Source organism: Odocoileus virginianus, chromosome 11, assembly GCF_023699985.2.
Source record: "Odocoileus virginianus isolate 20LAN1187 ecotype Illinois chromosome 11, Ovbor_1.2, whole genome shotgun sequence".
Taxonomy (NCBI): Eukaryota; Metazoa; Chordata; class Mammalia; order Artiodactyla; family Cervidae; genus Odocoileus; species Odocoileus virginianus.
In genome coordinates this window covers 52,064,633-52,078,983 of record NC_069684.1, presented here as the reverse complement: position 1 = coordinate 52,078,983, position 14,351 = coordinate 52,064,633, and positions in this window count along the sequence as shown.

The following is a 14,351-nucleotide window of genomic DNA, read 5'->3' as shown; positions in this document are numbered from 1 at the left end:
CTTTCCCAGTTTTTAAACCCCTTAGTCTTGGGCAAATTGGGATGGTCGCTCTGAGAGAAGGAAGAAAACCTGGAGAGACAGTTTGAATTTTGGATCAAACATTTACTCAATGAGATCAAGTTAACTGAAACAGAAAGAGAAAATTCTGTTTCTTCTGTGCTCATTCACTGCCTGCCTCCCAGTCCCCTCCAGTACTTGGCGGTTTGCAACATCCTGGCTGTGCCCATTCCCCTGGCAGACATGAATCCACTTTGAGTTATGGGGGCTGGAGAGACCAGGAGCAAGACATTGGGGAGTATAATGAACTGAATGTTTGTGCGCTCCTAAAATTCACCTTTTGAAGCCCTAATCCCCAGTGTGATTAGTATTTGAAGGTGGGGCCTTTAGAAGGTAATTAGGTTAAAAGAAGCCATGAAAGTATGGCTTTCCTGATGAAGTCCTTTTAAGAAGAGACACCCAAGCTCCTTTCTTTCCCTGCCATGTGAGGGCATGGCAAGAAGGTGGCTGTCTACAAGCCAGAAAGAGGGCCCTCACCACAACCCAACCATGCTGGCACCCTAATCTCAGACATCCAGCCTCTGGAACTATGTGCAGGGGTGGGGGGGGGGGGGATATCTATCGTTTAAGCAACCTAGTCTGCAGCATTTTGTTAGGGCAGCCTGAGTATTCCGAGAGACAGAGGGGAGAGGAGGTCAGGGAAATCAACTCCAAGTCCAAAGGAAGCATCTACTGTTCAGATGCCTGGGCGCATAGTACCAGCCACACCTGAGGACTTTGGAGAAGAGCAAATTCTTGGGCCTCACTCAGACCTCAGAATCAGACACCCTGGTTCTACTCTTTACTTCTCTACCTCAGGTCATCTGCTGCAACTTTGTGAGAAAAGTGTATTCTATCTCTTCATTATGAAGAATTTCAGACAAACCACAAAGTGGAAAAAAATTTTGCAGTGAAGATTCCTAGCTTGCATATGCCCACCACCTAGATGCTACCATTAACATTTTGCTGTATTTGCATTGTCACATAATCTGTCCAACTATTCACCCTTCTATCCATCCATTAATCCACTTTATTTGTAGATGCATTTAAGAATAAATTGTGAACATCAGTACAGCTCAGTTCAGTTCAGTCACTCAGTCGTGTCCGACTCTTTGTGACCCCATGAATCACAGAATGCCAGGCCCCCCTGTCCATCACCAACTCCTGGAGTTCACTCAAACTCATGCCCATTGAGTTGGTGATGCCATCCAGCCATCTCATCCTCTGTCGTCCCCTTCTCCTCCTGCCCCCAATCCCTCCCAGAATCAGGGTCTTTTCCAATTAGTCAGCTCTTTGCATGAGGTGGCCAAAGTACTGGAGTTTCAGCTTCAGCATCAGTCCTTCCAATGAACACCCAGGACTGATCTCATTTAGGATGGACTGGTTGGATCTCCCTGCAGTCCAAGGGACTCTCAAGAGTCTTCTCCAACACCACAGTTCAAAAGTATCAATTTTCTGCGTTCAGCTTTCTTCACAGTCCAACTCTCACATCCATACATGACCACTGGAAAAACCAAAGCCTTGACCAGACGGACCTTTGTTGGCAAAGTAATGTCTCTGCTTTTTAATATGCTATCTAGGTTGGTCATAAGTTTCCTTCCAAGGAGTAAGCATCTTTTAATTTCATGGCTGCAATCACCATCTGCAGTGATTTTGGAGCCCCAAAAAATAGTCTGCCACTGTTTCCACTGTCTCCCCATCTATTTACCATGAGGTGATGGGACCAGTTGCCATGATCTTAGTTTTCTGAATATTAAGCTTTAAGCCAACTTTTTCACTCTCCTCTTTCACTTTCATCAAGAGGCTTTTTAGTTCCTCTTCACTCTCTGCCATAAGAGTGGTGTCATCTGCATATCTGAGGTTATTGATATTTCTCTCGGCAATCTTGATTCCAGCTTGTGCTTCTTCCAGCCCAGCGTTTCTCATGATGTACTCTGTATATAAGTTAAATAAGCAGGGTGACAATATACAGCCTTGACATACTCCTTTTGCTATTTGGAACCAGTCTGTTGCTCCATGTCTAGTTCTAACTGTTGCTTCCTGACCTTCATATAGGTTTCTCAAGAGGCAGGTCAGGTGGTCTGGTATTCCCATCTCTTGAAGAATTTTCCACAGTTTGTTGTGATCCACACAGTCGAAGGCTTTGGCATAGTCAATAAAGCAGAAATAGATGTTTTTCTGGAACTCTCTTGCTTTTTTGATAATCCAGCAGATATTGCCAATTTGATCTCTGGTTCCTCGGCCTTTTCTAAAACCAGCTTGAATATCTGGAAGTTCAGGTTCACGTGTTGCTGAAGCTTGGCTTGGAGAATTTTGAGCATTACTTTACTAGCATGTGAGATGAGTGCAATTGTGCAGTCGTTTGAGCATTCTTTGGGATTGCCTTCTTAGGGATTGGGATGAAAACTGACCTTTTCTAGTCCTTTGGCCACTGCTGAGTTTTCCAAATTTGCTGGCATATTGAGTGCAGCACTTTCACAGCATCATCTTTCAGGATTTGAAATAGCTCAACTGGAATTCCATCACCTCCACTAGCTTTGTTCGTAGTGATGCTTTCTAAGGCCCACTTGACTTCACATTCCAGGATATCTGGCTCTAGGTCACTGATCACACCATTGTGATTATCTGGGTCATGAAGATCTCCTTTGTACAGTTCTTCTGTGTATTCTTGCCACCTCTTCTTAATATCTCCTGCTTCTGTTAGGTCCATACCATTTCGGTCCTTTATTGAACCCATCTTTGCCTGAAATGTTCCCTTGATATCTCTAATTTTCTTAAAGAGATCTCTAGTCTTTCCCATTCTGTTTTTGTCCTCTATTTCTTTGCACTGATCACTGAGGAAGCCTTTCTTATCTCTCCTGGCTATTCTTTGGAACTCTGCATTCAAATGGGTATATCTTTCCTTTTCTCCTTTGCATTTTGCTTCTTTTCTTTTCACAGCTATTTGTAATGCCTCCTCAGACAACCATTTTGCCTTTTTGCATTTCTTTTCTTTGGGGATGTTCTTGATCCCTGTCTCCTGTACAGTGTCATGAACCTCTGTCCATAGTTCATCAGGCTCTCTGTCTATCAGATCTAGTCCCTTAAATCTATTTCTCACTTCCACTGTATAGTCATAAGGGATTTGCTTTAGGTCATACCTGAATGGTCTAGTGGTTTCCCCTACTTTCTTCAATATAAGTCTGAATTTGGCAATAAGGTACATGTCCGTCTAAATTCAGTGTGCAATCACTAACTAGAGTTCAGTACTTTTTAAACATATTTCTTTTGAGGTAAAATGTGCTTACAATGAAATACTCAAGTCTAACTTCTTGAGTAGAAACTCAGCTATGTAATGCAAACCCTTATCAGGACATAGAGTGAAAGTGAAAGTCACTCAGTTGCATCCCATGGATGCATAGAACCCTTTTGGAACCCCATGGAATTCTCCAGGCCAGAATACTGGAGTGGGTGCCTTTCCCTTCTCCAGGGGATCTTCCCAACCCAGGGATGGAACCCAGGTCTCCTGCAGCAATGTGGGAGACCGCGGTTTGGTCCCTGGATTGGGAAGATCCCCTGGAGAAGGGATAGGCTACCCACTCCAGTATTCTTGGGCTTCACTGGTGGTTCAGTTGGTAAAGAATCCATGTGGAATGTGGGAGACCCTGGTTTGATCCCTGGGTTGGGAAGATCACCTGGAGAAGGGAAAGGCTACCCCCTCTAGTATTCTGGCCTGGAGAATTCCATGGACTGTGTATTTCATGGGGTCGAAAAGAGTTGAACACAACTGAGCGACTTTCACTTTCATTTTCACTTTCATCAGGACATAGAACATCACCATTATCTAGAAAGTTCTCTCATGCCCTCTTTCAGTCAGCCCTTGCCCCCTACTCCCCAGGGGTAACCACTGTTCTGATTTTTCTACCATAGGTTAGTTTTGCCTATTTCAGAGGTTCATATAAGTGGAAAGAACATGCTCTTTCACTTAAGGCTCCTTCCTCTGAGCAAGTTTTCAAGGCTCATCCCTGTTGAGTGAATGATGTTGCACGTGTCAGTGGTCCATTCCTTCTTATTACAGGGGAGTGGTCACTGTGTGGCTACACCACACTCTGCTCCATGGGTACCTGACTTGTTTCCAGCATTTGACTGCTTGTGATAATCATGGAGTCACAGCAGCATTTTACGTATGAGGAGAGTGGTGCTTAGGCTGTTTCTGTGACTTGCTGAGGGAGACACAGCTGTGAGGGGCAGCACCAAGATCTGAACTCAGCCAGATGTGTCTGATGCCAGAGCCCCAAAAGGTAATAATTATTAGTATATTGTGATATCCTCTTTGGCTTTCCCTGGCCTGGGTAGTTTAGGAAATAAAAGATACCTTGGTATGTGTATTTCTGCATCAGAGTTGGGCAGTCTGAAGAGTGGCTGTGAGTTTGCTCTGCCCTTTACCATCTGGGTGCTCTTGACTGGACTTGCCTCTGCCCCTACTTTCCATCTGTAAAATGGGGGTGATAACAAGATACCTTTACAGGGTTGCCATGAGGGTTCAATGAGCTAATATATGTAAAGACTTGGGACTGTGCCAGGCATATGGCAAGTGCTGTATCAGTGTTTTTTGTTGCTAATGTGACAAGCATCTATTTGGCTTTGTCTCTAGGCCACATCCCTGTGCTAAAGGATGAGTAACATGCTGTATCAGAATCCTCTTGTGTGCTCCTCACATCCTTTGGACACACATTTTTCCTCCAGCCATTGGTGAGGCCTCTCACACGGGTCTACCTGTCAGCATCTTTCTCAGGACCCTGCCTAGCACTCACGGTGGGCAACCTGAATAAGTGATGCTGTGAACAGCCCACGAGGCAACTGTGGACCAGTGGAGCACAGGAGCGAATTTCATCACTGGGATTCCCAGGCACGTTCTCCTGGGCATCACAGAGGGTCCCAGTGGGACTGAGCTCTAGGTGCCCCCAGCAGTGACAGCTCAAGAGCAAACCCTGCCTCACTTTCCCTCTTCAATGCTTCACTATTGTCAGGTCCGAACTCCTGCTTGTTTGCAGGCAGTTGATTCAAGGAGGTGATGCCAAGGCATCATTTCCCCCAGTGAACTACCTGCAAATAAGCCCTTGTTTTGGGCTCTGCTTTTCAGGGAGAAGCTGGGCTGAGAACGCTTGTGTGGCTCACAGGCTGGCAGGGAAGGCAGGTGAAGGCAATGCTGGGTCAGCCCAAAGGGTGGGAGCAACCCAGATGTCCATGAGCGGATGAGTGCATAAGCAAAATGTGGTCTAAACACACAATGGGATGTTTAAAAGAGAAGGGAATTCAGGCATGCTACCTGGATTATCCTGGAGGGCATTATGCTAAGTGAAATAAGCCAGACACAAAAGGACAAATGATGCATGATTCCACTTATTTGAGTTACCTAGAATAGCTAAATTCATAGAGACAGATTGCCAGAAGCTAGAGTGAGGGGAGAATGAGGGAGTTATTGTCTAAGGAAGAGTTTTCAGCTTTGCTAGATGAAGAGTTTGGGAGATGGACGGCGGTGATGGTTGCACTACAATGTGAATGTACTTAATATGTTGAATTGTACATCCCCAAATCATTAAGACGGTAAAATTTCATGTCGTGTATGTGTGCTCAGTCACTCAGTTGTGTCCGACTCTTTATGACCCCATGGACTGCAGCCTGCCAGGCTCCTCTGTCCATGGAATTCTCCAGACAAGAATATTGGAGTGCATAGCCGTTCCCTTCTCCAGGGGATCTTCCTGACCCAGGGATGAAACTCCGGTCTCCCACTTTGCAGGCAGATTCTTTACCACCTGAGCCACCAGGGAAGTCCCCGTGTGATGTATATTTTATCATGATTGAAGAGGAAAAAATTACTTCTAAAAACTGTTCTAAATTTTTAAAAATTCTGTGCTAATTGCGCGCTCCTGCTACTGACCCTGGTTGTGAACCTAAATGATTCTCTAATGTTGCAGATGACACAGCCTCAGGGAGATATTCTGGGGCCTGAGAACACATCTTACAGTTGATTTCTCAGCATGTGGGTCTGCATGGCCCAGCAAGGGGAAGAATGAGCTTCCCCAGCCTTCTTTCCTAGCCTGTGAGAAAGCAGGGAAGGAAGGGCCTGCCTGAGCAGGTAGATGCGGCCCCTCCACCACGCCCGCCTTTCCAGGATGGCAGGGGGTTCAGGTGTGGGCTCCAGGCCCCCCTCTCTTGCACCCCCTGTGGGTGTGCTCCTAGGCCCGACACACCGTGTCTGTCAGGGAAGGACTGAGGGGCTCAGACACTGGGTCTAAGTCACGAGGGCTTTGGGGTCCTTGGATCATTGCATACAGGCTCCCCATCAGGGGAGTGGGGAGACCCCTCCTTCTGGAGAGGACAGACTCCTCTTGGAAATGTTTGGCTTGGTTATATGAAGTCTGAGTCAATCCCCAAAGCTCTGTATGGCAATTTACACCAACATCTGCTCTTTGCAATGAACCCTCAGAAATTATTCATTCACTCAAAGAGCACCTGTCTCCCAGGTGGCAGAAGCAGAGCTGAGACCCAGGACAATACATGTGATGGAGACAGACCTGCCCTGTCTTCCAGCAGCTTCTAACGCAGAGGGTGGGGAGGACAGGGGACAGGAGGTGACAGAAAGCTGGGTGAAGCCTCTGATGGGGGAGGAGGGCTTTGGGCACAGCAGACAGGAAGGATGCTTAGTGATGCCTAAGTTGAGATTTGAAGATTGAACAAACTTAGCCAGGCAAAGAGAGAGAGGGGCAAGGGTGTTGAAGGTAGGGGGATGGCGTGCATGATGCCCTGGGGTCCAGAAGGCAGGACCCAAGCAAAGTGGAGTTTAGGAGAAACATGTGGTGTGATGGAAGAAGGGTGATAGGCCCTGGTGGCAGAGGCCTTGTTGGTTGTGTGATTGGGCCGCATTCTAAGGGTGGCAGAAGAGCCTGGAAGATCTGGGCAGGGACGGTGAGGTAGCTCTGCAGCTGGCGGGGAGGTGCCCCTCATTAGCGGAAGCAGCCACAGCTGCTGGCGCCTGACCGGCCAAGCATCCAGGCTCTCAGTGTCACCCCCGGGCACCTGTCCAGCCTTCTGGCTCTCAGTCCTGGCTTGCTCCGTGCCCAGTCAGCCTGGGAGGCAGAAGCCGTTGAATTGCTTCTTCATCCAGGGGCCTGTGAGCCCAGAGCCAGACCAGAACTCAGTCTCTGCAATGGAGAATGTGAGTTCCTAAGTCGTGTCCGACTCTTTGTGACCCCATGGGCTGTGTGGTCCACCAGGTTCCTCTGTCCGTGGGATTCTCCAGGCAAGAATACTAGAGTAAGTTGCCATTCTCTCCTCCAGGGGATCTTCCTGACCCAGGGATCGAATCTGGGTCTCCTGCATTGCAGACAGATTCTTTAGTAGGAGCAGGTGGAATTCTGAGGGTTCCAAATAAGCCCACATCTGATTCTCTGAGTAAGTCTGCCTGGGGCAGTGTCCCCTGGAAACAGTGTCCCTATGACCCAACATCCTTTTAGTCTTTGGGTTAAGACTGAAGGCTGATGTGGGCACTAGGTCTGTTCATCAGGACCACACTGCAGCCCACCTTCATCTCCCCTTTGTGTGCATGAGCACATGTGGACACACACACACACACACACACACACACACACACGCAGTCTTGGAAGGCATGTCTAGCTGCTGTGCACCAAGGGCTAATGGGATGGATCCTTTCTGTGGGAAGCAAATGGTCCTTTGGTGGGAATTGCAGAGACTGGAGTCCTGGGGCCACAAGGGACCCCAGAGTTCATCTCTCTATTGCAGTAGTTCCCAAACTTTGCTCATTCATCACGCTCACCTTCTTTGAACATGCTTTATTTGCTGATATTCTTCTTTAAATTGATTCATTTAAAATCAAATGCACTGATTTAAAAAAAGAGAATGCATTCTTATTGGCTAATGCAAAAACTATTTTCACTGTCCATAAACAGAAGGTTAAAAAATAAAAGCCTAAATATCTGAAGAAGTTTGTCCATATACCACGTCAAATCATTTGCTGTTCCCCAGTAGGTAGGTGTCGGGAGAGAACCCGCCCGCAATGCAGGAGACCCTGATTCAATGACTGGGTCAGGAAGATCCTCTAGAGAAGGGAATGGCAACCCATTCCAGTATTCTTGCCTAGAGAATCCCATGGATAGAGAAGCCTGGTGAGCTACAGTTCTTGGGGTTGAAAAGAGTCAGACATGACTGAGCAACTAACACTTCACTTCACTTCAGGTGTTAAGGTAGGTGTATCCCAGTCAGTACATCATGAGAAACACTGGGCTGGAAGAAGCACAAGCTGGAATCAAGATTGCCGGGAGAAATATTAATAACCTCAGATATGCAGATGACACTACCCTTATGGCAGAGAGTGAAGAGGAACTAAAAAGCCTCTTGGTGAAAGTGAAAGAGGAGAGTGAAAAAGTTGGCTTAAAGCTCAACATTCAGAAAACTAAGATCGTGGCATCTGGTCCCATCACTTCATGCCAAATAGATGGGGAAACAGTGGAAACAGTGTCAGACTGTTTTTTGGGGCTCGAAAATCACTGCAGATGGTGATTGCAGCCATGAAATTAAAAGACACTTACTCCTTGGAAGGAAAGTTATGACCAACCTAGATAGCATATTAAAAAGCAGAGACATTACTTTGCCAACAAAGGTCCATCTAGTCAAGGCTTTGGTTTTTCCAGTGGTCATGTATGGATGTGAGAGTTGGACTGTGAAGAAGGCTGAACGCTGAAGCATTGATGCTTTTGACCTGTGGTGTTGGAGAAGACTCTTGAGAGTCCCTTGGACTGCAGGGAGATCCAACCAGTCCATCCTAAATGAGATCAGTCCTGGGTGTTCATTGGAAGTACTGATGCTGAAGCTGAAACTCCAATACTTTGGCCACCTCATGCCAGGAGTTCACTCATTGGAAAAGACCCTGATTCTGGGAGGGATTGGGAGCAGGAGGAGAAGGGGAAAACAGAGGATGAGATGGCTGGATGGCACCACCAACTCTATGGACATGAGTTTGAGTAAACTCTGGGAGTTTAGTGGATGGACAGGGAGGCCTGGCGTCCTGCGATTCATGGGGTTGCAAAGAGTCAGACACGACTGAGCGAATGAACTGAACTGAACTGATCCCAGTTGGAGATTTTCTTTGGATCTGAGAGCATTTTTTTGAAGCTTTGCAAATCTTTTAAATTTTTTATTTTATTTTATTTTGGAGTATAGTTGATTAATAAGCTTCAAGATCCTACTTGCTGCAATGAAGATGGAAGACCCACATGCTGCAACTAAGTCTCGGCTCAGTCAAAAAAACCCCAGAGCTCTCACATGCTTCCTGTTCTCCTGAGGGATGATGCTGCCTTCCTCAATATGGCCACAAGGCCTCCACAGTATGCATCAGGTTCATGGTCCCAGTTCCAGGCCTCTTGAACCCACTTTTCATCCCCCGCTCATGGCACGCAGTGTCTGATTGCATTTACTCAGTGCTTCTCTCCAGACTGGAGCGTTCTAAGGGCTGGCCATGCCACTCATGTTGACCCCTGTCCCCAGGGGTCTCACTCTATGTCTGGAACAAGACAGGCACTCAATCCTTGTTGTCAAATAAACACCAGGCCATGGAGAGCTCGTCAGAGTGAACATAGCCCTTCATGCCTCCTCCCTCAGCTCTGATGTCAGGCTTGCATCTCTCTCAGTGTCCCTGGGAACTAGACTGAGCCCCAGCCTTTGAAGGAACGAAGCACCACCCAGGGGTTGCCAGTTCATGGGGATTTTTTGCCACTTTCAGCCCATTTAATTCTGACAGACTTGGATTCGAGGGCAACGCGAGGCCTTCCTTGGTCAGGACCTCCCATCACGCTCTGGGATCCTCGGATTCCACAAGTGGGTGGCACAGAGACAAAACGAGCCTTCTTCTCACTTTCTCCTCCCCTACCCTTTGCAGACTGGGTGTCCTGCTTGACTTTCAAAACACTGCAAAGTTTGCTTTAACCATTTTACAATCTAGGAGGCTGGTCTACACCACCTCTAGCCCTTCCTGTCAACATCCAGGAGTAGGCCTCCACCTTCATCTCACCCCTAGAATTACTCTCAAGCCACAGAAGGACCCAGGGTGAGGGGCACCCGAGCTGGCCTCACACTGCACCTGGCGACCTGGGGACCCGGCTAAGCCAAACGCAGCAGGGGAACATTGCTCAGCTGACGCATGATTCTTTGTCTAATATCATCACTCCCATTTCTCCATCATCATTGCCCTTGGCTCCTAGACCTAACCAGGTAATCCTGGGTATTAGAATCTGTGCTTTGCATCTCTTATGCCATATTATATTCCTTGTACTATGGGAACTGGATTTGGGCCTCTGCAGATGCAGAATGAAGAGGGTAGCAGAATCAGAAGGGACCTCCGGGGTCATGTCTTCACCCCTTTCTTATAGAGATGAGGAAACTGAGGCCCAGGTTGGTGAACTGCGAGGAGTCATCTTTTCCCGGCCACCCATCCTGTACTCTCTCCGGCGGCCCAGGCTGCCTCCCCAGCTCCTTGCTGGAGCACCAGACCTGCCCTGACCTGTGGGGTTGGGGGGAAGGAAATCAAGAGGGACACGAGCGAGGCTGCACTCTGATCCCTGAGGAGGGCAACACAGGAGGCTGTGTTTCTCCCCACAGCGACCCATCAGCTTTCAGAGGCAGTGCTGGCTTGTCCACAAGGGTGAAGGACTTGGCAGGGAATCCACCCCTCAGTCCGGCGGGCATATGAGTCAAAAAGAATGGAGCTGCCTTGATGATCAGGTCTGGAAGGGAGAGGTGGACTGGAATGCAGAACTGGTGGCCAAGGTGCCCCGTCTGTCTGCCTTGAGATGCTCCGGGGTGTGGTGGATGGGGGCTCTTTTCTCTGCTACGATCCACCCTCTCTTGCCCACATATACCCATCTGCCCTCCCTTTTCTCCGCCTTCTCCTGGCCTCCCCGTCTCCTGACTCCCTCTGCTTTCTCTCTCATCCCTCCCCAACCCCGGCCCCTCCGCACACCTGGACTGTGCCCTCCACCAGCCCTGTCCTCTGGAGTCCTCTGATGCTGCTCTCCAGAAAGCGTTTGCTTCCTCCTCCTGGGCGCAGCCTGCACACAGGCTCTGCCCCTCCTTTGTCTGCATGAGAAGCTCCAGGTGCCACAGGCTGGCCTTCCTCTCCTGAGGGTCCCCGTGCAAGGTGGGGATGGGGAAGGAAGCCTAATGTCAGGAGAGGGAGGGAGGAGTTGGGACTGATGGGGAGAGGGAGCGGAGAGGTGCGGGTGATCTAGAGGGCAGGGGTGGATGGGATGGAGCAGGCCTGCCGGGGGGTGTGCTGAGAAGGAGCCTCTTGGCAGCGCCTGGGACAGAGGGCTCTCTGTGCTTGTTGAATGGCCATCTGATGGAAGGAAGGGCCGAAGGAGTGGAAGGAGGGTGATCAGAAGCCTGGGGCTCCTGGCACAGGTGTTCCGCCCTGTCCACCATTTCTGGACTACCTGGGCTGACTCCAGGGGTTGCAGATCCTCCTGGAGTTCGTCCTTTGAGCACCACATCCCATGGCCTCTGTTCCAGAGAGCAAGGAGAGCGCTTGATTGTGCTGATGCTTCTGCAGAAAGTTGGCAGCCCAGGGAGGCCCTGGCGTTCCTGGGCAGAGATCTGGAAGCGGTTCACTGCACTCTTCAGTGGTCATGGTGCCCGTCCCTTCCCCTGTGGGAACCAGGAGCAGCATCACCTGGTCTGGTTTGGGCTGAATTTTTCACCACGAGAGGTCCTGGCGGGAGAAGGGAGGCTGTCCCTGCAGAGCTGGCATCAGAGTTGTTTGAGGGCAAAGAAGTGAACCTGTGTCCTAAAAACACTGGCATGGACAAGTTAGAACTTCTCAGACCAGGGTTATGCCAATCAGAGGTGACCCTGTCTTACCCAACAACTGCAGCTTCCAGTGTTTATTCTGTGCCAGGCATTGTTCTAAGCAATCTAGGTCATTATGATATTTAATCCTGACAACAAACTACAAAGTACGTGCTGTGAGCAGCCTTTCTAACAGTTCTAAAAACCTGCCATTTTTCAGGTGACAGATCTAAGGCTTCGATGTCAAAATATTCCTTGACTTTACTTTGTAACTGACAGAGCTGAAATGTAAACTCAGCTCTGTTGGCTTTCGATGCCCAGGAGTTTAAGAAGCAGACAGAATTGCCCAGATAAAGAGCTCTTCTCAGGCTGGTACATGTAGTGACAGAGGCAGGTCTCCTGGTTGCACGAGATGATGCCTTTTGGCCCGTGAATAGTCAACTAAAGATTATGGTAGCAATGGGTAACAGGTGGGGGTGCAGAGGAGCCCCAGGCTGGGTGCAGATGGGGCAGGCACAGCAAAGGCCAGAGGGGCAGTTCAGGCCATGGGGAAATTCTTAAGTTCATATACACATTGGTTTTATTAGGCTTTTTAAAGATTTTTATTATTTAGGCTTATTATTACAATGTGCTCAGTCACTTCAGTCGTGTCCAACTCTTTGTGACCCCATGGACCATAGCCCGCCAGGCTCCTCTGTCCTTGGGATTTCCCCAGCGAGAATACTGGAGTGGCTTGCCATGCCTTCCTCCAAGGGAATCTTTCTCATCCTGGGATAGAACCCACATCGCTTGTGTCACTTGCATTGCAGGCGGATTCTTTACGTGCTGAACCACAGGGAAGCCCCCAGTTTCGGCCTATAGAATGATGTACCTACATACCCCAGAGTTGCTGGGAGAACTCAATGAGATCGTGGGCATAGAAGTACTGCAAAAATCTGATAACTCTACAAACATTAGCCCTTATTATCACTTTATTATCAGAGGCTGGCAGTCCTAACATCTCGGACTTAAGGAGACTGATAAAATGACAGAGCGGGAAGGGATCCAAGAAGTCTCCCAGACACCTGGCTGCCTCTCAGACAGCCTTGAGCAGGGGGAACCCAGAATCTTTTGACCCTCTTGAAGAAAAAACAAAACAAAACTACAAATGCGATGCTAATACAAAAATGAATATTTATTTAGAATGAGAAATCACAACAAATTACACATTTCAAAAAGCTGACAACACAGACATCACCAGAGACACAAATCAGCTATTTTATAAATCATTATTATTGATCATCACTGTCACTCATCTAGAGCACTTTTATCCTACACATTTTGGCTGTGTGTTCTTTGATCTCCTCTTCCTGGGATGATAATTGGCATTGTCATTTTCTATAGAGAGAATAAAAAGACAATTCTGTCTTTCCTGCGCACACGGTTGATGTCAATTTGTTTTTATTGTTGATAGCTTGAAAACGGGCATCTTCTGGCTTCCCCGCTGGGTATACTGGTGGTGCTGCCTCTGAATTATCCTCCACCTGGGCTGTACTGTGAGCCAGCTCCTGGTGGGAGTGTGTCTGCTGAGAGCCCCAGCCTGTGTCTGCAGTCTGCCTGGCCCACAGGTGTCCCCCAGCAGCTGCTTCAGCTGGGCCACCTCATTGTCCAGCTCAACACTCAGCAATCTTGGCCTCTGCTGTTCTAGTCCTGAGTGGGGACAGGGTGGCCAGGATGCCTGGGTCACAGTGGTCTCAATGGGAGGCTGAGCAGCATCTTATTCTTCCCGGGATCAACATGTATGTGGCCTTAGTGAGGTGCCCCCAAAAGAGGTGGGTGCCAACCTTTAGGTATAGAACTGGATGGCAGTTCTGGGACCCTGCCGGGATGGCGTGTGTGCCCAGATGGGGCAGCATGCCTGCCTCATATGGATCTGCCATGGTCTCCTAGCTGCCCAGAGGAGAACGTGTTGGGACCATCAAGGCCTGTATGAGTGCAAGGCTGTGACGTATGGACTCTGTTGGCCATGGGAAACCCAACATTATCATTTGCAGAATAAAAACTCTGAGCTGTCCTTCAGTAAAGATGCCTAATAATTTGCTTAGCAGAATGGTGTGCATCAGTCAATCAGACGTGTCTGATTCTATGCAACCCCTTGGACTATAGCCTGCCAGGTTCCTCTGTCCTTGGAATTTTCCAGGCAAGAATACTGGAGTGGGTAGCTAGTCCCTTTTCCAGGGGATCTTCTGGACCCTGGGATCAAACCCACGTCTCCTGCATGGTAGGCAGATTCTTTAACATCTGAGCCATCAGGGAAGCCACTTGCTTAACAGAACTTTGCCCGAATTTGACCTCAGAACCCTTTTACCTAATATCTACTAGCATCCATGATTTTGGGAAATGTTGCTGTATAGAGACTTTTTCAGAGAAAAGTGAGGGTAGTTCACGTTCAAGACCCTCCAAAGGGCCCCACAGCAGCCCCTGCAACTGGTCTCTCC